Here is a 26283-nt window from a genome sequence, read left to right on the forward strand (position 1 = left end):
TGCTATTTATTTTGACACTGCCAGAGTGCTCCCCCCCCCGAAAAAACGACCTTGTATACAATTTGCTTTCGTGGGGAAGCAAATAAATAAAACGCCTTGACTTTGGCATTTAAGTCATTAGGTTTTCCTCAATGTGGGGGAAACCCTTCATACCAGACAATTACTTTATAAGTCAATTGGGCCTCAGTCAAACCCTTCATATCGAGACAATTGCTATTTATTTGGATATTGCCAGAGTACCCCCTTGGGGGTGTTGTTTTTCCCCCCCCCCGCATTTAAAAACAACCTTGTGTCTAATTTGCTTTCGTGGGGAAGCAAATAAATAAAACGCCTGGCCTTACGGGCCGGGATCATACTGTAGTATCTGTTCTGTTGTTTCACCTAAGTAATTAGGTTTCGGTCAATGTGGGGGAGACCCTTTATATTGAGACAATTGCTATTTATTTTGACACTGACAGAGTGCCCTCTTTTTGGCGGAGCTGGTTCTCCCCTCATTAAAAAACAACCTTGTCTAATTTGCTTTCATGGGGAAGCAAATAAATACAAGGCATGTAGACGCACGTTTTGGTCGATGTAATCTTCGACCTTCTTAAAGAATTTCTTTCGAAATCGGAAATATTTTTGTCGAACCCAGGGATATGTAAGGACCCGTAGCGTAACTTATAAAGTACTAGGTAAAATTTAGCTGTAATTTACATTCTTCTAAAGATTGAAGGTTCAGTTGTCAGTGCGGGCGGCACTCAAAATACAATTGTGAATTAGGACTTCAACAAATCATAGCTGACGAAACGACGAGAGCATGCTACTTCCGTGGATTAAATAAAGGGTTCTGTTCGAAATGACATGCAAATTCTGTGTTCATTAAAAAAACATCCCAAATCTGACAGAAAGATTCCCGGGTTAGATAATTTACACCCGAAGAAGGTCGAAACATGAAAGTAACACGCAAGATGAAAATAGTAGTCCGAAAAATCCTAATCAAAACAACAAACAACATTGTTAATTTTATTTTTATTTCGGACTATTAGTCTTATCTTTATTAGTTGTTGTTTTTTTTTTTATTGGTTCACAACGTTTCGGCCAACTTCATCTGGCCTTCGTCAGATGGTAACCGCGACGGATAGGAACTTCGAATCTCCTAACTGCATTCTCAGCCATCACTGCCATCCGTAGTTGTCGTCGTCTCACCCCATTTTTTGACCAATTACCTCTGGCACGCTTTGGGTGAGATTGAAACCGCTATCTTCAGACAATGTTCATCTGGAACCGTAGAGATTCAACGTCTCTATCAACTGCGCCACGGGCCCCGAAGGGCGATCAAGGTTGGATTCTTTGATCTTATAAATCCACATTTATTCATTATCTGATCTTCCATAGTCGGGTCCGTACCGATTGGTATATATATATATATTATTCCTTAATTGGAATTTTTTATTTTGAAATTATTTAAAAACAAACAAACAAACAACAACTAATAAAAATGAGACTAATAGTCCGAAATAAAAATAAGATTAACATAAAAATGCTCATCTCAAAATAAAAAAATCCAATTAAGGAATAATATATATATAAACAAAAAACATTGTTTTTACTTTCAAAGAAAAAAATATCAACATATCCTGCATTGATAGTTTAATTATTTCAAGATGAGCAGTGAACTGGTGTGACAGAGCTACTAAAGAATGTCAAGAAACTTTTTTGGCATATTAAATGTATATAGCAACAGGGTATGACAGCTAACATATGCAAATGACCAAGCCGGCTGCACAATGTGACATCACAGAAGAGACAAAAGGGCACACAGGACGTATTCGGGACGTATTTAGAGAAGCAGAGGTAGTCAACACGGGCTCGGAAAAGCACGTATTCGAGACACGTGAGTGACGTCACGGTAGCAGAAGTCATACGTGGCCGAAGAAGCAAGAATAAACGTCTTTGTACATCTAAAACAAAAAATAGGTTTAAGGCTCTTAGAATTCATGCAAGGATTGTTTGCAGGAACTCATGGCGTAACGGATAAAGTACTTAGTAAAAGGTTGAATATTCAATGCTCAGTGCAAGTAACACTCAAATTACAATTGCGATTTACTTAGAATTTCTACCCGTGTTACCCCTTGGATTAAATAAGTGGTTCCGTTTGAAATTCTGTGCATATTCTCAAGTTTGCAGCATACATCTGATGAAGGTTATGGGGTTACATCAGCTAAAACGCCATGAAAATAATTAGTATTAGGACGATAATTAGGAATCAGAATCGGGAATGGGAAAAATCGAAACATTTTGGGATATCGGAATCCGTATGGATATCGCAAAAAATGGTGCCTACATTATCGATGCTAAAAACGATTCCTTTAATTATCTTTTCTATTTGATTTTGTTTAAAAAGTCTTTCACTGCCGATTGTAATAATAAAATAATACATTCTTATTGATTTAAACTTCCAGTAAAATTAAACTCTGTAGATCCCCCCTCTCCCACATATGTTTTTACGGTAATCGGGACAAAAAAATTATTTCATAGTTAAATATTTAAAGATTTTTAAAGAATCAGAATCGGAATCGGTAATTGTCACGGAACCGGGAAATATTGGAATCGTCCCATCACTAAAAAATTATACTCAAGACGAGAACAGTTGTCTAAAGAATTCAAATAAAACGAAACCCAGAAACACGTTTTACGTAACTTTGAATGATTACTTTTTAAACCTTTCTTTTGGACAAACCGGTCATATTACCGCTGAAATGTAAGGAATTACTGTGATAGGGCCCAGTTTTATAGGTATCAACATTAGTTGGAAGTAAGGCAGTAAGTTGTTTGATCACATTACATTAAATTCATGCATGATCATATAGAGATCAAGGATGGAATTGCAAAGGCAAGATGTCCAAAGAAAGAAGCTGCTAAAGTTTTAAAATTGACTACAATATTATGGCTTTCAAGTCCAATGTAAACAAGTTCGGAAAATTCTGACAATGTTTACTCTACTCAGGTCTGAACGATTCTGCTCACTCCCCTAGCAACCTGTTTTTATGGTGCCAGGGCACATCTCAAAATCCCGTGTGAGACGCGATTTTTCGAGAACTGTTCGAGACCGTGGACATTAAAAGATGACAGTCGCCATCTTGAATCTTTTCGTTTTTCCTTCAGTCCGCACAACAGACTGACACGAGCACGTTTTTGCGGTAAGCCTTCTCTATTCCCCCCACAAGTTAACGTGTCCATTGTCCCTGACGCTGATCTTTTTTTTCTGGCACTTGGTGTCCTTTTTCTCCTCTTTTTCCTTTCTTTTCTCGCGCACAATTCCTAATTTGCATATGCGCGTATTTCGCCTATCATTGCTGTTGCTGCTAATCTCTACGCAAGCCATCTATTCTTCGCTGCAGACGATATTTTCCCGCGCGCTCATATGCACTATGTTACACGATAAGACGCACTTGAAGAAGATCGGAGGTTACATCGACCGAAACGTTATGCAAATGACACTCAATATGAGAACAGTAGTCCGAAGCATCCAAATAATCCTCATCTCCAAATTTAAGAAACGTAACAATGAAATTATATCTAAAACAAATACTTAGGTATTATTAGAAACCCGTTCAAAATATATATTCTCCGTAAGTCACGCCCACGTTTGCACATTGCGAGAGATAACGCCGGTTTTTATTTGCATCAAGTTATTGCTTTGCTCTACTTTTTCAGCAACATGGTCGCTTTTCAAGCGGAAGTTATTACATTGTCAATCGCTGTGTCATTTGCCGAAATTACTGTAAGACGTTTCCTGCTGTCATTCATAGGTTATGACTTCGAAAAGAATATAACAAATGCTATCAAATTCACGCTAGTCACGCGTCGATTGACAGGCAATTATAAATATTCTGTCAAGATGCACACGGATCGTGTTTTACCTTTCTCCGATTTTCTTTTTTAAGTGTGATGTCTTCGCATCACCAATTACGAAGCATTACAAAACGCGGTGTCTAGCATAAACAATAATTCAAGTCTTTGTCTAATATTTGAGCGATTTCGACTGCCGGCTTCCGTAAACTGGTTGAATACACTTGACATATAATATTTTAGCATTGGCCAATTTTATCTGCCAAAAAGACAATGGGATGCAGATTGCAGATGAGGATGGGCATATGAGCATTGCATACACTTGGAACAGGAAGATGAACTAACACAGGTTAGGGTTAGGGTTAGGGTTAGAACAGGAAAATGAACTAACACAGGCAGCAATGTTCTTTCTTTCTTTATCACTAGCTTCGTTTTTTTCTTTTTGCTGTGTTAGCCAGAATGCAGTGAACACACACACACACACACACACACACACACACACACACACATATATATATATATATATATATATATATATATATATATATATATACCAGGGGCGTTCAATAAGTTATGCCCCTGACCCACTTCCAGTTTTCTGATCTAGCCGGAATTTTGCATGTGCAATGATTTATATCTCTACGGATTATGTGGCAAATTACAGCTCTGAACTTATTGTGGTGCTTGAACTGAGTCAGGAATGAAATGGGCCCTGTTGAATGTCGAGCAGTGATCCGGTTTTTGTATTTGAAAGGACGCACACCAGAGGAGACTTTTGATGAAATGAAAGAAACTTATGGTGATAATGTCCCATCATATGACCTTGTAAAACGCTGGTATCGTGAATTCAAACATGACGGGAAGTCTGTAGAAACAGCTCCCAGACCTGATTGGCCCCCTTCTGCCATTGATGTGGCATTTTGGAAGATCTCCTGCAGGACAATGCCCCGGTTCACAACTCGCATGTTGCCAGATCAGAAGCACGGGCGTGTGGTTATGAAATCCTTTCCCATCGTCTCCTGACCTTGCACCCTCTGACTTTCACCTCTTCCCAGCCATGAAGTTCTTTTGAAAGAAAAGCGTTTCCCAGATGATGCAGCCTTGATTTCTGAAGTCACATCGTGGTTGGAGGACCAACCTGGGGTGTTCTACAAAAACGGTCTCCAAAGCTGCATCAAACGATGGGAGAAATGCATAACTCAGGGTGGTTCCTATGTAGAGAAAGACTAATAACTGTGCCAAGTTTCGTTTACTGCTATGAAAAGTGGGTCAGAGGCATTACTTATTGCACGCCCCTCATACACACACACACACACACACACACACACACACACACACACACACATATATATATATATATATATATATATATATATATATATATATATACGGAATCTATCGTTTGCAAAAACAACAACAAATCTAAATTTATAAGCGATATAAAAATAAATAAACAATAAATTCATCTGGGTTTCGTGGCTTGACGGTTGGGGCGCCGGACTGTGGAAACATAGTCTTAAGTTCGATCCCTAGAAACAGTCGAGCTACGCTTATGAGAGTTAATGAAACTCGAAACTCGCTTGTACGTAGATTACTGTTGTAAAAATAAAAATAAATATTATATATACGTCCAAACTAATTAGGGCGACTTTCTAAAATCTAGCTTCGAGGCGAAGCCATTATTAACCGAATCTATCGTTTGAAAAACAACAACAACAACAAATATATATATATATATATATATATAACTTTACAAACACTTCAAATATTAAAATTTTCGGGTTTCAAATACAGGGTTCGGATATATATATATATATATATATATATATATATATATATATATATATATATATATATATATATATATATATATATATATATATATATTATTTTTAAAATATAATTATCCACTGAAACTGACAAAATAATATATATATGCCGCACCCAATTTAGGGGGTATCAAATTGGTCAAAGGGAAAATTATTCCCAACTCGCATTTAAGTAAAAATGCACTTTCGTATGAATAATTGAATTCGTTCAAAGAGTACCGCTAACAAAAACATATATATATATATATATATATATATATATATATATATATATATGTATATATATATATATAATTATATATATATATGAGACGAATTAGAACTTTTTCACATTATGAATTACAACATCATTTATTATTCTGTTCACACACAAGGTATACAAAATAAAGATACGTATTTCCTTATTCCATTTAATTTCAAAAATTGTTTTTTCTTCTAAAAATAATCAGCAAAAGAATCTTATCTAATTATAATATTAGCATTAATGGTTAGCACAAAAAAACTGAAAGCTTCAAATTTTGAAAAAAGTAATATGAAAAAAATGAAAGCCATAAAAAACGTAAATTTTCTGTATAATACATCTATGGATCCAATCACCTAAACATGAAAGCCATGAAAATGTAAATTTTCTTTTTCTACAATTCAGAAAAATCTATGGTTCCAATCACCTAAAGAATGCAAGCCATAAAAAATGTAAATTTTCTTTTTCTACAACTTAAGAACAATCTATGGCTCCAATCACCTAGATAATGAAAGCCATAAAAATGTAAATTTTCTTTTTCTACAACTTAAGAACAATCTATGGCTCCAATAACATAAAAAATGAAAGCCATGAAAAATGTAAATTTTCTTTTTCTACAACTTAAGAACAATCTATGGCTCCAATCACCTAGATAATGAAAGCCATAAAAATGTAAATTTTCTTTTTCTACAACTTAAGAACAATCTATGGCTCCAATAACATAAAAAATGAAAGCCATGAAAAATGTAAATTTTGTTTTTCTAAAACTTAAGAACAATCAATGGCTCCAATCACCTAAAACATGAAAGCAATAAAAATGTAAATTTTCTTTTATTCTATAATGTAAGAATAATCTATGGCTCCAATCACTTAAAAAATGACAGCCATACAAATGTAAATTTTCTTAATATATCTATGGTTCCAATCTCCTAAAAACTGAAAGCCATAAAAAATTTAAATTTTCTATTTCTACAACGTAAGAAAAATCTATGGCTCCAATCACCTAAAAAATGAAAGCCATGAAAAATGTAAATTTTCTTTTTCTACAATTTAAGAACAATCTATGGCTCCAATCACCTAAAAAATGAACGATATAAAAATGTAAATTTTCTTTTTCTCAAAGATAAGAACAATCTATGTCTCCAATCACCTAAAAAATGAAGCCATAAAAATGTAAATTTTCTTTTTCTATAGTAAAAGACAATCTATGGCTCCAATCACCTAAAAAATGAAACCCATAAAAATTTAAATTTTCTTTTTCTACAACGTAGAACAATATATGGCTCCAATCACCTAAAAACTGAAAGCCATAAAAAATTTAAATTTTCTATTTTTACAACGTAAGAAAAATCTATGGTTCCAATCACCTAAAAAATGAAAGCCATGAAAAATGTAAATTTTCTTTTTCTACAACGTAAGAACAATCTACGGCTCATATCAGCTAAAAACTGAAAGCCATAAAACATGTAAATTTTCTTTTTCTACAACGTAAGAACAATCTATGGCTCCAATCACCTAAAAAATGAAATGCATAAAAAATGTAAATGCTCTGTTTCTATAATTAAAGAAAATCTATGGCTCTAATCACCTATAAAATGAAAGCCATAAAAAATGTAAATTTTGTCATTCTAAAACGTAAGAACAATCTATAGCTCCAATAACCTAAAAAATGAAATCCGTAAAAATGTAAATTTTCTTTTTCTATAATTAAAGAACAATCTATTGGCTCCAATCACCTAAAAAATGAAAGCCATAAAAAATGTAAATTTTCTTTTTCTACAACTTAAGAACAATCTATGGCTCCAATAACATAAAAAATGAAAGCCATGAAAAATGTAAATTTTCTTTTTCTAAAACTTAAGAACAATCAATGGCTCCAATCACCTAAAAAATGAAAGCAATAAAAATGTAAATTTTCTTTTATTCTATAATGTAAGAATAATCTATGGCTCCAATCACTTAAAAAATGACAGCCATACAAATGTAAATTTTCTTAATATATCTATGGTTCCAATCTTCTAAAAACTGAAAGCCATAAAAAATTTAAATTTTCTATTTCTACAACGTAAGAAAAATCTATGGCTCCAATCACCTAAAAAATGAAAGCCATAAAAAATGTAAATTTTCTTTTTCTACAATTTAAGAACAATCTATGGCTCCAATCACCTAAAAAATGAACGATATAAAAATGTAAATTTTCTTTTTCTCAAAGATAAGAACAATCTATGTCTCCAATCACCTAAAAAATGAAGCCATAAAAATGTAAATTTTCTTTTTCTATAGTAAAAGACAATCTATGGCTCAAATCACCTAAAAAATAAAACCCATAAAAATTTAAATTTTCTTTTTCTACAACGTAGAACAATATATGGCTCCAATCACCTAAAAACTGAAAGCCATAAAAAATTTAAATTTTCTATTTTTACAACGTAAGAAAAATCTATGGTTCCAATCACCTAAAAAATGAAAGCCATGAAAAATGTAAATTTTCTTTTTCTACAACGTAAGAACAATCTACGGCTCATATCAGCTAAAAACTGAAAGCCATAAAACATGTAAATTTTCTTTTTCTACAACGTAAGAACAATCTATGGCTCCAATCACCTAAAAAATGAAATGCATAAAAAATGTAAATGCTCTGTTTCTATAATTAAAGAAAATCTATGGCTCTAATCACCTATAAAATGAAAGCCATACAAAATGTAAATTTTGTCATTCTAAAACGTAAGAACAATCTATAGCTCCAATAACCTAAAAAATGAAATCCGTAAAAATGTAAATTTTCTTTTTCTATAATTAAAGAACAATCTATTGGCTCCAATCACCTAAAAAATGAAAGCCATAAAAATGTAAATTTTCTTTTTCTACAACGTAAGAACAATCTATGGCTCCAATCACCTTAAAAATAACGCCATAAAATGTAAATTTTCTTTTTTTACAACGTAAGAACAATCTATTGCTACAATCACCTAAAAAATGAAAGCACTAAAAAATTTAAATTTTCGTTTTCTACAACTAAAGCAATCTATGCCTCCAATCACCTAAAAAATGAAAGCTATACAAAATGTAAATTTTCTTTTTCTACAACTAACGAACATCTATGGCTCCAATCACCTATTAAATGAAAGCCATAAATAATGTAAATTTTCTTTTTCTATAATTAAAGACAATCTATGGCTCCAATCACCTAAAAAATGAAGGCCATAAAAATGTGAATTTTCTTTTTCTACAACTTAAGAACAATCTATGGCTCCAATAACCTATAAAATTAAAGCCATAAAATGTAAATTTTCTTTTTCTTCAACTTAAGAACAATCTATGGTTCCAATCACCTAAAAAATGAAAGCCATAAAAAAATGTAAATTTTCTTTTTCTACAACATAAGAACAATCTATGGCTCCAATCACCTAAAAAATGAAATCCATAAAAAATGCAATTTTTTTTTCTACAACTTCATAAAAATCTATTGCCCCAATAACCTAAAAAATGAAACCCATAAAAATGTAAATTTTCTTTTTCTACAACTTAAGAATAATCTATTGGTTCCAATCACCTATAAAATAAAACCCATAAAAAATGTAAAAAAAATTTTCTACAACGTAAGAACAATCTATGGCTCCAATCACCTTAAAAATGAAGCCATAAATATGTAAATTTTCTTGTTTTACAACGTAAGAACAATCTATGGCTCCAATCACCTAAAAAATAAAACCCATAAAAAATGTAAATTTTCTTTTTCTACAACGTAAGAACAATCTATTGCTCCAATCACCTATAAAATGAAACCCCTAAAAATGTAAATTTTCTTTTTCTGCAACTTAAGAACAATCTATGCCTCCAATCACCTAAAAAATGAAAGCCATACAAATGTAAATTTTCTTTTTCTACAACGTAAGCACAATCTATGTCTCTAATCACCTAAAAAACGAAAGCCATAAAAATGTAAATTTTCTTTTTCTACAACGTAAGAATAATCTATGGCTCCAATCACCTATAAAATAAAAGCCATAAAAAATGTAAATTTTCTTTCTCCACAACTAAAGACAATCTATGCATCCAATCACCTAAAAAATGAAACCCATAAAAAATGTAAATTTTCTATTTCTACAACGTAAGAACAATCTATGGTTCCAATCACCTAAAAAATGAAAGCCATAAAAAAATGTAAATTTTCTTTTTCTACAACGTAAGAACAATCTATGGCTCCAATCACCTAAAAAATAAAATCCATAAAAAATGCAATTTTTTTTTCTATAATTAAAGACAATCTATGGCTCCAATCACCTAAAAAATGAAATGCATGAAAAATGTAAATTTTATTTTTCTACAACTTAAGAACAATCTATGGCTCCAATCACCTAAAAAATGAAATGCATAAAAAATGTAAATTTTCTTTTTCTACAACTTCAGAACAATGTATGGCTCCAATCACCTAAAAAATTAAAGCCATAAAACATGTAAACTTTTTATACAACTTAGGGAAAGGTCTGTAAACAACAAGCTAGTAGATGGTACCCCTTTCTCTTCCCTGTATGCTATTTCCTGCTTTAAAGCCTTTATGAGCCTGTCTCTTCTTTATTGTTATATTCATGGTGTATGCTCGACTGAGCTCCAATCTATGGCCCCACATCCCAATCTTTCACATAAAAACACCCGTGTAGCTAAAACCAAGGTCAATAATTTCCCCCACTCTCTATCGATTCCTTAACCTAAACGTGGATTCTATGAACAAAGCTTCTTTCCTAGAACTGTCCGCCTGTAGAAGCTTTTTTGACTACTTTGCTTCCAAGATGACTGCACTAATGTCGTCTTCAAGTCCAACATACAACTTATTGAACCATCCTTTTCAATAATCAAATTACATCAAATTTCTACTTCTAAGGATTCCTACGCTATTGTCTCTTAATGGCTACCGTAGACACATAATTCTTTATCCTCGCATGGTTTCGGGTCTACTTTGTAAAGAGAAATAAAACAACTAGCAATGAGTCTCTAAAAAAGATGAAATAAAAATTATTTTTATAATGCACTAAAGATATTTCACTTCAAATTTAAACTTTCATAATTCGTGATCATTTATGCTGGCCAAAATATGCATGGATAATGTTATGTCCTAGTTCATTACAGACAATGTTAAGCCACAACTTTCGCGGGTTCTTTGCAGAAAGCTGACTTGCTTTGCGAATAGACGAACAGAAATACGAACGGACACTCGTACCAAGGAAAAGCGAACTCTTTTTTTTAGACGGACGTCATATTTTGAGGCAAGTAAAGTTCGATAATTAAATGGATACCAAATAACTTTACACAACTTACGCTAATCACTGCCTAGATTTAAACCTCATAAACGTTACTTGGAAGTAGGCGCCCCAATAGCGTAGCGATATTTTATATCGTGCAATTAAAAAATAAAGATTCTTGTTTTATTTGGAAAAAGGTCGATGACCTGATCATATCTTTTAAACGTTTGCAACAGACGTTGCCAATCTATCCTCATTAAGCGACCAATGAAAAACGTCTGGCTGTTTTAATGGCGGACGGGTAGCAGAGTTTGAAAGTAAAAAAGAAATTTAGATGACATAAGATTTCTGGCCAGTAAAAGAATTATTAGATTAACTTGTTCTTTGGCAGAGAATATAATCTGAATGTCCAAATGGTCCATTGGGAAATGTTCAGAGCAAAACAATCTATTTTGGGGGAAAATATTTCTCCCTCGGGCGATTGTGGCTCAATTCTAAACGCCAAAAGTTAACAAGGTCAGTAACGGACCCTGAATATTGGCCAAAGTAGTCGCCTAGAATTTTTATTAAAATATCTTTCTTTCTGTCTTTTTTCAATCATCATTTATTCTACTTTCTTTCTTTCTCTTAATCTTGATTTTCTTCTTGTTTTTATTTCTTCCCCTTCTTTTTCTTTCTTTTTCCTTCCTTTAATCTTCATTACGTCTTTTTTGTCCATCACGCTTTTATCTCTGCCCCCTCTCTCTTTTTCTCTCTCTTGTATTCCTTTTCCTCGTCTTTTTCTTTTTCGTTCTTTTCTTTTCAATCTTTAATTATTTTTTCTATATTTCTGTTTCTTTCTTAGACGTTAGCCTTCCTTATTTCTATTCCTTCCAACGATTAACTACTTTAATATTTGAACATTTTACCTAGAAACAAAGTATTAATTAACTAATACTACATTCAATCTATTCTGTCGTCGGTTGGTAAAGGAAAAAATCCTTCTAGACTGAGGCAACTTTTACTTTTGTTCTAGTCCAAAGTGTTCCTTTTCAGGAAACTTGATTTTCCACATATTAAAAACTGAATTTGTATATTGTAAAGAGAGAAATCTGGTTTCTTGCTTATTTCATGTTCATTCAGTCGAAATCATCAGAAATTAAAAGGGGTCACATTCCTTGGACTAACACTTGAACTCTATATGAGATACATAGATTTTCGAATGTTTCATTAAAGTTTCTGAAATCATGACTAAGAACTGTGTATATAAAATCCCAGATAAATGTGGAAAACTATACAAAGGTGAAACGTGTCGTCCACTGAAGAACATCGAAAATCCGTAGTACGTGGAGAAACTGAAAAATCAGGTATAGCTGACCATATCTGGAAGGAAAAGAGAAACCATATGGGACGAAGTAAAAATTATAGACACAGAAGAACAGTGGAGAGTAAGACGACTGAAAGAAGCTGCACATATGCTGGTAATAACCAGTTACTAAGTAAACCTAGTATAGAATTTAATATGATATGGTAACACTTAATTAAAAACAATGGATAATATATACAAGTAATAATTAAAAAAACTATTTATATATATAGATGTACGTTTATATATAGTAATAATTAGTAATAAATAGTGATATTTACAATTAGAAATGAAAAAGATTTAAGGCTCCTAAAATTCGTACTAGAATTGTTCGTCCATAACGCAGTGTTTAGAGTACTTGAAAAAATCAATTGTAAAAAGTGATATTCTCCTGAAAGTTGGAGGTTCAATCTTCAGTGTGGGCGACCGAAAAATACAATTGCGAATTACTTAGGATCTCTATTCAGTCATGGCTGACGGAACAAGAGCATGCTACCCCTGTGAAGTAAATAAAGGGTTTCGCTCGAAATTCCGTCCAAATTTCCGAGTTCGACGGAAACATTCCCGAGTTCGACAAAATACACCTGAAGAAGGTCGGAGGTTACATCGACCGAAACATTATGAAAATCACACTCAAGATGAGAACACTAGTTCGTTGAATCCGAATAATACCATTTAAAGTGTTTATCTCTCAAACACTGAGTTTGTAAAAAAAGTTAAAAACATAATTTTCCTCTCCGCAATTGACGATTTTAATTTGTGATAATATATTTATTGTTTTTGTCTCTTGATCTTACCGGATTCCAGGACAAGAATTCGTCTAATCTAGTGGACTATCCAGCCTAGTGTTGTTACTTGAGGTAACTTGGAAAAGCTACATCATTCCTCGTAAAAACTAGTGTGGATTAGTCGTATAGAAGAAGTCTTATTTGGCTGCAAATACTACGTGATTTGGAATATTTTGGTATATACAGCATAATCGCGTTGACACACCAGTTCTCGTCAGATCACCGAAGTTAAGCAACGTTGAGCCTGGTTAGTATCGGATAGGTGATCATCTGGGTATTCTACGCACTGTATGTGCTCTCCGCTTATCTCGGCATTTGTTTCCAGTAGTCCTGTATACACACTTCACTTGCCACTGGTATTTAACAATGTCGTCCCAGAAGAGGTGTGGTTGGTGATTGCGCACTTCCTGCCACAAAAATTTCACGCGCAGGCACCCTATCGTAAGTATCCATAGTCTGTCAAAGGATCCTATGTATGTATGTGGAATATTTGGTCAGGCTTTACTTGTAAGAAAAAGTATCCCCATGCCAAGTTGTTCTGACAATCCCCCACACAGAGAGGCCCTAGATATTCGAGGATAGTGTCTAGATGGTATTGAAGTTCTCTTTGGTCGTGTGTATATTTTTGTGACCACTATGATAGTACTAGAATATGAACTCGGATTTGCCCGGTATTAAACGTAACATTAAATTTCTTTAAAAATTGAAGTAAAAAAAAAAAAACGTAAATAAACTGAGACATGTGCGTGCGACTATTATATATATTGTTCTAAACAATTCTCTTTTTGTATGTAAAAATAATACTCGAGCTGAGATCGAAACCAAAATCTAAAGACAGTGAGTCAAGTACGATACCTATTAGACCAGCTTGACACGTTTTAAAAAATGTGTTTACAAACCTACTTATCCTTAGCATAATTTGAACGATTCGCACATGCGCATTCCTGAAACAGGTGGCAACCAGATGAAAATCTGATGATCCTCAAGTCCTAACTTTTAAATTTTAACCACTGAGCAGTCCTTTTTCTGGGTGAGAACCGATTACAAAGCTTTTCACATATCTGAATATTCTATATACCAAATTTTATGTACGAAGATAAAAAATTCGTTGAGTATATAGGTTGAAAAGTATCCTTATAATACGTTCTCAATTTTATAGATATACTAGAAAATGCGCTCAGTATTAAACGTAACGTTAAATTTCTTTAAAAAATTAAGTAAAAATCGGAAAGAAGCTGAGACATGTGCATGCAAGTAAACAGTTCAGAGGGAGAAATAGAGTGAGAGAGTGTGAGAGAAAGAGAGTGAGAGAGACAGTAAGAGAGAGAGAGAGTGTGAGAGAGACAGTAAGAGAGAGAGAGAGAGAGAGAGAGAGAGAGAGAGAGAGAGAGAGAGAGAGGGGGTAACTTGAAAAAATAATTTTTTCGGGGAGAAAGGGCAGCCTATTTGAATAGATTAAGCTCTGCCCGATGAAGAGGAGTGTCCGTATGCTAGTATTCTACCAATTATTCACAATGTAGAAACTATGCATAAATAGAATTAAGTGTAATAGTCAAATGAAACGAATCATCTAAGAAGTAATTAAAAAAAAACGAATAATTAATTAATGAATGCTTGGCTTTAAAAATTATATACACATTAGTTAATCTTCATGAAGTCACCCGATTATCCATGACTGCGCATATTAAGTAGTTCGGTTTTAAAAATTTTAAAAGAAAAATTGACTTTTAATATCAATGTCAGAATGTCAGAGCGAGAAAATAACTCAAGTTTATAAGTGTGCAATATCTATCTATACTCCTATCAATTCGTTTCCCTTTTGTGTGTATTGATATTCATATTAAAAACCCTCTTTTCTATTTTATTGTATTTATTTGCTTCCCCACGAAAGCAAATTAGGCACAAGGGCGTTTTTAATGTGGGGTAAAAACCAGCTCCCCTAAAAGTAGGCAAAAAGGGGCACTCTGGTTACCAAAAATATAAATTGTCCCAGTATAGAGGGTTTCCCCTCCATTGACTGGTACAAATTATCTTAAGTGCAGCATTTGAAGAACAGATACTACACTTTGAGGTATTTATTTGCTCCCCCACTGAGCAAATTAGGCACAAGGCAGATTTTTAAAGTGAGGAGTGAAGGGGAAATGGAGACCAACTCCCCGGGAAATAAGGGAGCTGGATAGTGACAATTGGTATGAAGGGTTGCCCCTGCATTGACCAAGGTCTGATATGTGGGGTTTCCCCGACATATGGTCTTTGCTTGCAGTATCCGTCGGAACAGATGATATTTATTTGCTCCCCCACTGAGCAAATTCGGCACAAGGCCGATTTTTAATGTGAGGAGTAAAGGGGAAATGGGGACCAACTCCCCGGGGAGTAGGGAAGCTGGATAGTGACAATTGGTATGAAAGGTTGCCCCTACATGGACCAAGGTCTTATCTGTGGGGTCGCCCCCACATAGGGTCTTTGCTTGCAGTATCTGTCGGAACAGATACTACACTTTGAGGTATTTATTTGGTCCCCCACTGAACAAATAAGGCACAAGGCCGATTTTTAAAGTGAGCAGTGAAGGGAGAGGGAAGGGAAAAAGGGGACCAGCTCCCGAGAGGTGGGAAATGGGAGCTGGTTAAAGGTCAGGTATCTGGGGTTGCCCCCACATCTGGTCTTTGCTTGCAGTATGTATTTATTTGCTTCCCCACTGAGCAAATTAGGCACAAGGCCGTTTTTTAATGTGGAGAGAGAGGGAGAAGGAGGGAAAAGGGGGACCAGCTCCCAAGAGGTGGGAAATGGGAGCTGGATAGTAACTGTTGGTATGAAGGGTTGCCCCTACATTTACCAAGGTCTGATATGTGGGGTTACCCCCACATATGGTCTTTGCTTGCAGTATCTGTAGGAACAGATGGTATTTATTTGCTCCCCCACCGAGCAAATAAGGCACAAGGCCGATTTTTAATGTGAGGAGTGAAGGGGAAATGGGGACCAACTCCCCGGGGAGTAGGGGACTTGGATAGTGACAATTGGTATGAAGGGTTGCCCCTACATTTACCAAGGTCTTATATGTGGGGTCACCCCCACATATGGACATTGCTAGTCATAGCTTGCAGCATCTGAAGAACAGATGGTATTTATTTGCTCCCCCACCGAGTAAATAAGGCACAAGGCCGATTTTTGACGTGAGGAGTGAAGGGGAAATGGGGACCAACTCCCCGGGGTGTAGGGGAGTTGGATAGTGACAATTGGTATGAAGGGTTGCCCCTACACTTACCAAGGTCTTATATGTGGGGTCACCCCCACATATGGTCTTTGCTAGTCATAGCTTGCAGCATCTGAAGAACAGATGGTATTTATTTGCTCCCCCACCGAGCAAATTAGGCACAAGGCCGATTTTTAATGTAAGGAGTGAAGGGGAAATGGGGACCAACTCCCCGGGGAGTAGGGGACCTGGATAGTGACAATTGGTATGAAGGGTTGCCCCTACATTTACCAAGGTCTTATATGTGGGGTCACCCCAACATATGGTCTTTGCTCGTAATAGCTTGCAGCATCTGAAGAACAGATTGTATTTATTTGCTTCCCCACTGGGCAAATTAGGCACAAGGCCGTTTTTTAATGTGGAGAGAGAGGGAGGGGGGAGGGAAAAGGGGACCAGCTCCCGAGAGGTGGGAAATGGGAGCTGGATAGTAACTGTTGGTATGAAGGGTTGCCCCTACATTTACCAAGGTCTGATATGTGGGGTTACCCCCACATATGGTCTTTGCTTGCAGTATCTGTAGGAACAGATGGTATTTATTTGCTCCCCCACCGAGCAAATAAGGCACAAGGCCGATTTTTAATGTGAGGAGTGAAGGGGAAATGGGGACCAACTCCCCGGGGAGTAGGAGACTAGGATAGTGACAATTGGTATGAAGGGTTGCCCCTACACTTACCAAGGTCTTATATGTGGGGTCACCCCCACATATGGTCTTTGCTAGTCATAGCTTGCAGCATCTGAAGAACAGATGGTATTTATTTGCTCCCCCACCGAGCAAATTAGGCACAAGGCCGATTTTTAATGTAAGGAGTGAAGGGGAAATGGGGACCAACTCCCCGGGGAGTAGGGGACCTGGATAGTGACAATTGGTATGAAGGGTTGCCCCTACATTTACCAAGGTCTTATATGTGGGGTCACCCCAACATATGGTCTTTGCTCGTAATAGCTTGCAGCATCTGAAGAACAGATTGTATTTATTTGCTTCCCCACTGGGCAAATTAGGCACAAGGCCGTTTTTTAATGTGGAGAGAGAGGTAGGGGGGAGGGAAAAGGGGACCAGCTCCCGAGAGGTGGGAAATGGGAGCTGGATAGTAACTGTTCGTATGAAGGGTTGCCCCTACATTTACCAAGGTCTGATATGTGGGGTTACCCCCACATATGGTCTTTGCTTGCAGTATCTGTAGGAACAGATGGTATTTATTTGCTCCCCCTCCGAGCAAATAAGGCACAAAGCCGATTTTTAATGTAAGGAGTGAAGGGGAAATGGGGACCAACTCCCCGGGGAGTAGGGGACCTGGATAGTGACAATTGGTATGAAGGGTTGCCCCTACACTTACCAAGGTCTTATATGTGGGGTCACCCCCACATATGGTCTTTGCTAGTCATAGCTTGCAGCATCTGAAGAACAGATGGTATTTATTTGCTCCCCCACCGAGCAAATTAGGCACAAGGCCGATTTTTAATGTAAGGAGTGAAGGGGAAATGGGGACCAACTCCCCGGGGAGTAGGGGACCTGGATAGTGACAATTGGTATGAAGGGTTGCCCCTACATTTACCAAGGTCTTATATGTGGGGTCACCCCCACATATGGTCTTTGCTAGTCATAGCTTGCAGCATCTGAAGAACAGATTGTATTTATTTGCTTCCCCACTGGGCAAATTAGGCACAAGGCCGTTTTTTAATGTGGAGAGAGAGGGAGGGGGGAGGGAAAAGGGGACCAGCTCCCGAGAGGTGGGAAATGTGAGCTGGATAGTAACTGTTGGTATGACCAAGGTCTTATATGTGGGGTTTCCCCCACATATGGTCTTTGCTTGCAGCATCTGTACCGGCAGATGGTATTTATTTGCTCCCCCACCGAGCAAATTAGGCACAAGGCCGATTTTTAATGTGAGGAGTGAAGGGGAAATCTGAAGAACAGATGGTATTTATTTGCTCCCCCACCGAGCAAATTAGGCACAAGGCCGATTTTTAATGTAAGGAGTGAAGGGGAAATGGGGACCAACTCCCCGGGGAGTAGGGGACCTGGATAGTGACAATTGGTATGAAGGGTTGCCCCTACATTTACCAAGGTCTTATATGTGGGGTCACCCCCACATATGGTCTTTGCTAGTCATAGCTTGCAGCATCTGAAGAACAGATTGTATTTATTTGCTTCCCCACTGGGCAAATTAGGCACAAGGCCGTTTTTTAATGTGGAGAGAGAGGGAGGGGGGAGGGAAAAGGGGACCAGCTCCCGAGAGGTGGGAAATGTGAGCTGGATAGTAACTGTTGGTATGACCAAGGTCTTATATGTGGGGTTTCCCCCACATATCGTCTTTGCTTGCAGCATCTGTACCGGCAGATGGTATTTATTTGCTCCCCCACCGAGCAAATTAGGCACAAGGCCGATTTTTAATGTGAGGAGTGAAGGGGAAATCTGAAGAACAGATGGTATTTTTTTGCTCCCCCACCGAGCAAATTAGGCACAAGGCCGATTTTTAATGTAAGGAGTGAAGGGGAAATGGGGACCAACTCCCCGGGGAGTAGGGGACCTGGATAGTGACAATTGGTATGAAGGGTTGCCCCTACATTTACCAAGGTCTTATATGTGGGGTCACCCCCACATATGGTCTTTGCTAGTCATAGCTTGCAGCATCTGAAGAACAGATTGTATTTATTTGCTTCCCCACTGGGCAAATTAGGCACAAGGCCGTTTTTTAATGTGGAGAGAGAGGGAGGGGGGAGGGAAAAGGGGACCAGCTCCCGAGAGGTGGGAAATGTGAGCTGGATAGTAACTGTTGGTATGACCAAGGTCTTATATGTGGGGTTTCCCCCACATATGGTCTTTGCTTGCAGCATCTGTACCGGCAGATGGTATTTATTTGCTCCCCCACCGAGCAAATTAGGCACAAGGCCGATTTTTAAAGTGAGGAGTGAAGGGGAAATGGGGGCCAACTCCCCGGGAAATAAGGGAGCTGGATAGTGACAATTGATATGAAGGGTTGCCCCTGCATTGACCAAGGTCTGATATGTGGGGTTTCCCCGACATATGGTCTTTGCTTGCAGTATCTGTCGGAACAGATGATATTTATTTGCTCCCCCACTGAGCAAATTCGGCACAAGGCCGATTTTTAATGTGAGGAGTAAAGGGGAAATGGGGACCAACTCCCCGGGAAATAAGGGAGCTGGATAGTGACAATTGATATGAAGGGTTGCCCCTGCATTGACCAAGGTCTGATATGTGGGGTTTCCCCGACATATGGTCTTTGCTTGCAGTATCTGTCGGAACAGATGATATTTATTTGCTCCCCCACTGAGCAAATTAGGCACAAGGCCGATTTTTAATGTGAGGAGTAAAGGGGAAATGGGGACCAACTCCCCGGGGAGTAGGGAAGCTGGATAGTGACAATTGGTATGAAAGGTTGCCCCTACATGGACCAAGGTCTTATCTGTGGGGTCGCCCCCACATAGGGTCTTTGCTTGCAGTATCTGTCGGAACAGATACTACATTTTGAGGCATTTATTTGTTCCCCCACTGAACAAATAAGGCACAAGGCCGATTTTCAAGTGAGCAGTGAAGGGAGGGGCAAGGGAAAAAGGGGACCAGCTCCCGAGAGGTGGGAAATGGGAGCTGGTTAAAGGTCAGGTATCTGGGGTTGCCCCCACATCTGGTCTTTGCTTGCAGTATGTATTTATTTGCTTCGCCACTGAGCAAATTAGGCACAAGGCCGTTTTTTAATGTGGAGAGATGAGGGAGGGGGACGGAAAAGGGGGACCAGCTCCCGAGAGGTGGGAAATGGGAGCTGGATAGTAACTGTTGGTATGAAGGGTTGCCCCTACATTTACCAAGGTCTGATATGTGGGGTTACCCCCACATATGGTCTTTGCTTGCAGTATCTGTAGGAACAGATGGTATTTATTTGCTCCCTCACCGAGCAAATAAGGCGCAAGGCCGATTTTTAATGTGAGGAGTGAAGGGGAAATGGGGACCAACTCCCCGGGGAGTAGGGGACTTGGATAGTGACAATTGGTATGAAGGGTTGCCCCTACATTTACCAAGGTCTTATATGTGGGGTCACCCCCACATATGGTCTTTGCTAGTCATAGCTTGCAGCATCTGAAGAACAGATGGTATTTATTTGCTCCCCCACCGAGCAAATTAGGCACAAGGCCGATTTTTAATGTGAGGAGTGAAGGGGAAATGGGGACCAACTCCCCGGGGAGTAGGGGAGTTAGATAGTGACAATTGGTATGAAGGGTTGCCCCTACACTTACCAAGGTCTTATATGTGGGGTCACCCCCACATATGGTCTTTGCTAGTCATAGCTTGCAGCATCTGAAGAACAGATGGTATTTATTTGCTCCCCCACTGGGCAAATACGGCACAAGGCCGTTTTTTAATGTGGAGAGAGAGGGAGGGGGGGAGGGAAAAGGGGACCAGCTCCGAGAGGTGGGAAATGGGAGCTGGATAGTAACTGTTGGTATGAAGGTTTGCCCCTACATTGACCAAGGTCTTATATGTGGGGTTTCCCCCACATATGGTCTTTGCTTGCAGCATCTGTTCCGGCAGATACTACACTTTGATGGTGTTTATTTGCTCCCCCACCGAGCAAATTAGGCACAAGGCCGTTTTGTAATGTGAGGAGTGAAGGGAGGGGGAAGGGAAAAAGGGGACCAGCTCCCGAGAGGTGGGAAATGGGAGCTGGTTAATGGTCAGGCATGTGGGGTTGCCCCCACATCTGGTCTTTGCTAGTCATAGCTAGTCATAGCTAGTCATAGCTTGCAGCATCTGCCGGAACAGATGGTATTTATTTGCTCCCCCACCGAGCAAATTAGGCACAAGGCCAATTTTTAATGTGAGGAGTGAAGGGAGGGGGAAGGGAAAAAGGGGGCCAGCTCCCGAGAGGTGGGAAATGGGAGCTGGTTAAAGGTCAGGTATGTGGGGTTGCCCCCACATCTGGTCTTTGCTAGTCATAGCTTGCAGCATCTGCCGGAACAGATTGTATTTATTTGCTCCCCCACTGAGCAAATTAGGCACAGGGCCGTTGTTTATGTGAGGTAAAAACCAGCTCCCCTAAAAGTAGGCAAAAAGGGGGCACTCTGGTTACCAAAAATAATAATTGTCCCAGTATAGAGCGTTTCCCCTCCATTGACTGGTACAAATTATCTTAAGTGCAGCATCTGTCGGAACAGATGGTATTTATTTGCTCCCCCACTGAGCAAATTAGGCACAAGGCCGTTTTTAATGTGAGGTTAAAACCAGCTCCCCTAAAAGTAGGCAAAAAGGGGGCACTCTGGTTACCAAAAATAATAATTGTCCCAGTATAGAGGGTTTCCCCTCCATTGACTGGTACAAACCATCTTAAGTGCAGCATCTGTCGGAACAGATGGTATTTATTTGCTCCCCCACAGAGCAAATTAGGCACAAGGCCGTTTTTAATGTGAGGTAAAAACCAGCTCCCCTAAAAGTAGGCAAAAAGGGGGCACTCTGGTTACCAAAAATAATAATTGTCCCAGTATGGAGGGTTTCCCCTCCATTGACTGGTACAAATCATCTTAAGTGCAGTATCTGTCGAAACAGATGGTATTTATTTGCTCCCCCACCGAGCAAATTGGGAAACAGGGCCGATTTTTAATGTGAGGAGTGAAGGGAGGGGGAAGGGAAAAAGGGGACCAGCTCCCGAGAGGTGGGAAATGGGAGATGGTTAATGGTCAGGCATGTGGGGTTTCCCCCACATCTGGTCTTTGCTAGTCAGAGCTAGTCATAGCTCGTCATAGCTTGCAGCATCTGCCGGAACAGATGGTATTTATTTGCTCCCCCACTGAGCAAATTAGGCACAAGGCCGATTTTTAAAGTGAGGAGTGAAGGGGAAATGGGAGCCAACTCCCCGGGGAGTAGGGGAGCTGGATAGTGACAATTGGTATGAAGGGTTTCCCCTACATTGACCAAGGTCTTATATGTGGGGTTGCCCCCACATATGGTCTTTGCTTGCAGTATCCGTCGGAACAGATGGTGTTTATTTGCTCCCCCACTGAGCAAATTAGGCACAAGGCCGTTTTTAATGTGAGGTTAAAACCAGCTCCCCTAAAAGTAGGCAAAAAGGGGGCACTCTGGTTACCAAAAATAATAATTGTCCTAGTATAGAGGGTTTCCCCTCCATTGACCGGCACAAATCATCTTAAGTGCAGCATCTGCCGGAACAGATGGTATTTATTTGCTCCCCCACTGAGCAAATTAGGCACAAGGCCGTTTTTAATGTGAGGTAAAAACCAGCTCCCCTAAAAGTAGGCAAAAAGGGGGCACTCTGGTTACCAAAAATAATAATTGTCCCAGTATAGAGGGTTTCCCCTCCATTGACTGGTACAAATTATCTTAAGTGCAGCATCTGCCGGAACAGATGGTATTTATTTGCTCCCCCACTGAGCAAATTAGGCACAAGGCCGTTTTTAATGTGAGGTAAAAACCAGCTCCCCTAAAAGGGGTCACTCTGGTTACCAAAAATAATAATTGTCCCAGTATAGAGGGTTTCCCCTCCATTGACTGGTACAAATTATCTTAAGTGCAGTATCTGTCGGAACAGATGGTGTTTATTTGCTCCCCCACTGAGCAAATTAGGCACAAGGTCGTTTTTAATGTGTAGTAAAAACCAGCTCCCCTAAAAGTAGGCAAAAAGGGGGCACTCTGGTTACCAAAAATAATAATTGTCCCAGTATAGAGGGTTTCCCCTCCATTGACTGGTACAAATTATCTTAAGTGCAGTATCTGTCGGAACAGATGGTATTTATTTACTCCCCCACTGAGTAAATTAGGCACAATGCCGTTTTTAATGTGAGGTAAAAACCAGCTCCCCTAAAAGGGGTCACTCTGGTTACCAAAAATAATAATTGTCCCAGTATAGAGGTTTTCCCCTCCATTGACTGGTACAAATTATCTTAAGTGCAGTATCTGTCGGAACAGATGGTGTTTATTTGCTCCCCCACTGAGCAAATTAGGCACAAGGCCGTTTTTAATACGAGGTAAAAACCAGCTCCCCTAAAAGTAGGCAAAAGGGGGCACTCTGGTTACCAAAAATAATAATTGTCCCAGTATAGAGGGTTTCCCCTCCATTGACTGGTACAAATTATCTTAAGTGCAGTATCTGTCGGAACAAATGGTGTTTATTTGCTCCCCCACTGAGCAAATTAGGCACAAGGCCGTTTTTAATGTGAGGTAAAAACCAGCTCCCCTAAAAGTAGGCAAAAAGGGGGCACTCTGGTTACCAAAAATAATAATTGTCCCAGTATAGAGGGTTTCCCCTCCATTGACTGGTACAAATTATCTTAAGTGCAGTATCTGTCGGAACAGATGGTATTTATTTGCTCCCCCACCGAGCAAATTAGGCACAAGGCCGATTTTTAATGTGAGGAGTGAAGGGAGGGGGAAGGGAAAAAGGGGACCAGCTCCCGAGAGGTGGGAAATGGGAGCTGGTTAAAGGTCAGGAATGTGGGGTTGCCCCCACATCTGGTCTTTGCTAGTCATAGCTAATAGCTTGCAGTATCTGCCGGAACAGATGGTATTTATTTGCTCCCCCACTGAGCAAATTAGGCACAAGGCCGTTTTTTAATGTGAGGTAAAAACCAGCTCCCCTAAAAGTAGGCAAAAAGGTGGCACTCTGGTTACCAAAAATAATAATTGTCCCAGTATAGAGGGTTTCCCCTCCATTGACTGGTACAAATTATCTTAAGTGCAGCATCTGCCGGAACAGATGGTATTTATTTGCTTCCCCACTGAGCAAATTAGGCACAAGGCCGTTTTTAATGTGAGGTAAAAACCAGCTCCCCTAAAAGGGGTCACTCTGGTTACCAAAAATAATAATTGTCCCAGTATAGAGGGTTTCCCCTCCATTGACTGGTACAAATTATCTTAAGTGCAGTATCTGTCGGAACAGATGGTGTTTATTTGCTCCCCCACTGAGCAAATTAGGCACAAGGCCGTTTTTAATGTGAGGTAAAAACCAGCTCCCCTAAAAGTAGGCAAAAAGGGGGCACTCTGGTTACCAAAAATAATAATTGTCCCAGTATAGAGGGTTTCCCCTCCATTGACTGATACAAATTATCTTAAGTGCAGTATCTGTCGGAACAGATGGTATTTATTTGCTCCCCCACTGAGCAAATTAGGCACAAGGCCGATTTTTAATGTGAGGTAAAAACCAGCTCCCCTAAAAGGGGTCACTCTGGTTACCAAAAATAATAATTGTCCCAGTATAGAGGGTTTACCCTCCATTGACTGGTACAAATTATCTTAAGTGCAGTATCTGTCGGAACAGATGGTGTTTATTTGCTCCCCCACTGAGCAAATTAGGCACAAGGCCGTTTTTAATACGAGGTAAAAACCAGCTCCCCTAAAAGTAGGCAAAAGGGGGCACTCTGGTTACCAAAAATAATAATTTTCCCAGTATAGAGGGTTTCCCCTCCATTGACTGGTACAAATTATCTTAAGTGCAGTATCTGTCGGAACAGATGGTATTTATTTGCTCCCCCACTGAGCAAATTAGGCACAAGGCCGTTTTTAATGTGAGGTAAAAACCAGCTCCCCTAAAAGGGGTCACTCTGGTTACCAAAAATAATAATTGTCCCAGTATAGAGGGTTTCCCCTCCATTGACTGGTACAAATTATCTTAAGTGCAGTATCTGTCGGAACAGATGGTGTTTATTTGCTCCCCCACTGAGCAAATTAGGCACAAGGCCGTTTTTAATGTGAGGTAAAAACCAGCTCCCCTAAAAGTAGGCAAAAAGGGGGCACTCTGGTTACCAAAAATAATAATTGTCCCAGTATAGAGGGTTTCCCCTCCATTGACTGGTACAAATTATCTTAAGTGCAGTATCTGTCGGAACAGATGGTATTTATTTTCTCCCCCACCGAGCAAATTAGGCACAAGGCCGATTTTTAATGTGAGGAGTGAAGGGAGGGGGAAGGGAAAAAGGGGACCAGCTCCCGAGAGGTGGGAAATGGGAGCTGGTTAAAGGTCAGGAATGTGGGGTTGCCCCCACATCTGGTCTTTGCTAGTCATAGCTAATAGCTTGCAGTATCTGCCGGAACAGATGGTATTTATTTGCTCCCCCACTGAGCAAATTAGGCACAAGGCCGTTTTTTAATGTAGGGTAAAAACCAGCTCCCCTAAAAGTAGGCAAAAAGGTGGCACTCTGGTTACCAAAAATAATAATTGTCCCAGTATAGAGGGTTTCCCCTCCATTGACTGGTACAAATTATCTTAAGTGCAGCATCTGCCGGAACAGATGGTATTTATTTGCTTCCCCACTGAGCAAATTAGGCACAAGGCCGTTTTTAATGTGAGGTAAAAACCAGCTCCCCTAAAAGGGGTCACTCTGGTTACCAAAAATAATAATTGTCCCAGTATAGAGTGTTTCCCCTCCATTGACTGGTACAAATTATCTTAAGTGCAGTATCTGTCGGAACAGATGGTGTTTATTTGCTCCCCCACTGAGCAAATTAGGCACAAGGCCGTTTTTAATGTGAGGTAAAAACCAGCTCCCCTAAAAGTAGGCAAAAAGGGGGCACTCTGGTTACCAAAAATAATAATTGTCCCAGTATAGAGGGTTTCCCCTCCATTGACTGGTACAAATTATCTTAAGTGCAGTATCTGTCAGAACAGATGGTATTTATTTGCTCCCCCACTGAGCAAATTAGGCACAAGGCCGTTTTTAATGTGAGGTAAAAACCAGCTCCCCTAAAAGGGGTCACTCTGGTTACCAAAAATAATAATTGTCCCAGTATAGAGG

Source organism: Euprymna scolopes, chromosome 24 (assembly GCF_053919585.1).
Source record: "Euprymna scolopes isolate OS-2025 chromosome 24, ASM5391958v1, whole genome shotgun sequence".
Taxonomy (NCBI): domain Eukaryota; kingdom Metazoa; phylum Mollusca; class Cephalopoda; order Sepiida; family Sepiolidae; genus Euprymna; species Euprymna scolopes.